The sequence below is a fragment of the Colletes gigas genome, unplaced genomic scaffold (genome assembly GCF_013123115.1).
Source record: "Colletes gigas isolate AHSC1104 unplaced genomic scaffold, ASM1312311v1 Colletes_gigas_Sc00008, whole genome shotgun sequence".
Lineage (NCBI taxonomy): Eukaryota > Metazoa > Arthropoda > Insecta > Hymenoptera > Colletidae > Colletes > Colletes gigas.
Window position 1 is genome coordinate 4,800,542 of NW_025106637.1, and position 2,957 is coordinate 4,803,498.

Consider the following 2,957-nt stretch of genomic DNA (forward strand, 5'->3'; position numbering starts at 1 on the left):
GCCGCTTTGACTTTACCACGACGACGATGCGATAAAGCGATTACGTTTGGCTTTGTATCATCGACTACGTCGGAGATCTTATTCGTGGGCGAGCCGGGATCTTTGGACGCGATGTTTTTGAGGTATCGGCGAACGGTGAGTTGGAAAGTTCCGGCCAGGTAACTTTGCCCCGAATCTGTTGAAAGTATCGATCGTTTTAAACTTGAAACGACCGGGGCCGAAATGTCTTTCGTTTTAAAAGGAAATAGAGGGCTGAGCGCCGACATCGGTACCTTTAAGCCGAAGGAGAAGTGATGTCCTCGGGATATCGGTGAACGAAATTGGCAAAAGTTCGGCACGCATATTCGTGTTTAATGACAAACGTAAAGAAATATTTAATAAGACGCTGGGAATACCGGCGCGTTGCAACACCGCGTATTGTATGTACACGTTCGATTAAACGTACTTTATTTTCTGCATAATTTAATTTTTACTCTCACACTCGAACTTGGTAATTTACACTTTCCACAAAGAACAACTAAATTTCATTTAGATTGGACAAAAATAGGATTCATAAGGAAATCAAAAATACACTGATTCTAAATATGAATAGATAATTTCGAATGCGTAGGTAGAGGTACACTCCCTTTCGGGTTCTAAATAAATTGTAAAATTTGAATATCATTACACACGATTTAAAATTTGAATTGACGATTATATATAATAGTCTATTTGTTAAATTTCATTTTTTATTTTCCATCATAATTAATACTGTCCCCAAGGGAGAGTACGTGGGTGTGTTCTGTTAGAAAGAGCAATTAAATCCCCTCTACGAGCGAGTTTATTTAATTACTTTAACGACGCGGGGTCAATTGTTTCTCTTCGGAGGGGCTGGCTAGGAACGCGCTGGAGGAATCGGGGTAAAAAAGTTTCCAGCGTTCGAATCCCTGGAAAGTTACGGAAACTCGTTGCTCGATTTTCTTAACCGAAGCCTTGCGAACGAAGTGAAAAAAAAGCAATCACTGCGTCACATTATGGTGTCATGGGTGAAACCAGCGATTCGATCGAACCGAGTTAATCGAATACCGATCGTCTATTATTTCCACCCCATTACGCCATTATAAAATCGGTCGATCGTTGGCGCGGCCTTTGTTTCACGACTACAGTGATCTAAATATCCAGCCTGATGAGCGATACAGATGTCTCATAAAGAAGATACGCGTAATTCGTTCCTGGGAACGCGTAGGAACAATAAGGAGATCATTTCTAGGTACGATTAAGTCAATAATCTAGAATGCACGATGAGTTCAACGTTTGAATATACGATACCTCGTGTATATTAATTATTTCTTGATAAATATCGCAGAAACTATTTTATTAAAATTAGGAATCGAACTGATTACTATTGTCTAAAACACAAATTGAAGAGGCATCGATGGCTGATCTCTAAAGCCTTGAAGCTTCGAAATATGAGCACCGGTGTTGGAATGCGTCTGAATTCTTTTACACTCTTTGTCATCAAATGGATAATCGAGAAGTGAATAACACTGATTCACTTGTATACGTAGGGTTAAGAGGGTATTATACGAACCAGAGAGAAGGCTCGTTGAGTCCTTGACATGATTAACTCAAGTTGTAGGTGGACCACGTTTCGACATGCTCGCGTTGATTCTGTTTATTGTTCCACAGACGTATCCTTTCGTTTTCAATTTCACCGTAGCCTAACAAATTTTCGTTTCGATCGTCCAAACGTGGCACAATACGTTCAACCACCTCGTTACGTGGAATATTTTATACTCGATAAATAAATTCACCCAAACTATATTAATATCTATCGCGTTTGGAGGCTATAAATAAGCTCGAAAGGTTGTTCCATTGTTGATTCATATGTTGTTACAGAAAAGTAGGCGATGCGATTATAATTGGAGATTGTTAAAGCGGGCTTCGTTAAATAAAAGGCTCAAGGATCGGTTCTAATCGTAATATAATTGTTACGATCGTTACGTCGTTTCTTTATAGGAACAGCACGGTCACTATAACAATATAAAAATAAATGACAAAACTATTTACCAGGTTTGGTTTAAAGATGCATCTTTAATTGTGTTTTTTATTTTCATTGTTCCTTCTACGTCCCTTGTGATCGAAGTATCACCTAGGTCATTTCGTTCCTTACCTATTAATGGATAGGAAGAATTCTCAACGTCTGAAGGACTTTCGCGCAATGACCAGTTACTTGCAATTGAAAATTACGAAACGCGTAGGTAGCTTCAAGGGTGAGAAAAAACTTCGTTTGTTCTGTAGAAGGAATTTGGTGTCAAACGTTGACGAAAAAAACTAATGCGTGGGTAACACTGTTAGAATCAAAACATTATAAAATAATTGCATTGCTTTAAACGAATCATTATTCTGTCTAAAAATCAAGATTGAATAATAAAGAAAAGAAATTCTTTAAAAATAGTCAAACTAAAAAACGAACGATTATATCGTACGGCGTGTGAGTAAAGTGATTAAGCATTTACTGAATTGTTCGGCGTCCTAGAACAATAAAAAAAACGCGCTAATTAAAAATTCAAAGCGGAAGTTGTCGTCTGCGATAATTGTCCTTGCTGTACCCGCCATTAGCCGTAGTCCAAAGTACCGGAAATAGAAGGAAGCCTTCGAATAAAATTTGTAAACAATACAAACTCGATGGAATAAAAGTGTACGATAGTTATAATTCTCACGCCTTCTTTTGCAACCGGAATGTATAAAGCCTTTTACGTAGAGCAAACGAGTTTCGACTTATCTGTCGAAGGTCTGGGTTAGGTCTTACCAAGAGGGCGGCCTTGTCGATTTGACAATGTCGATATAATGCGATCAATCGGGTTACTGAAACGAGGACACGTTTAAAAATCTGGCGCCAGTACGCGTTGCAACACCATCTCACAGTCGTTCCGGCTTTGCATATTGTAAAACATTTAATAGATTTATTTGAATCG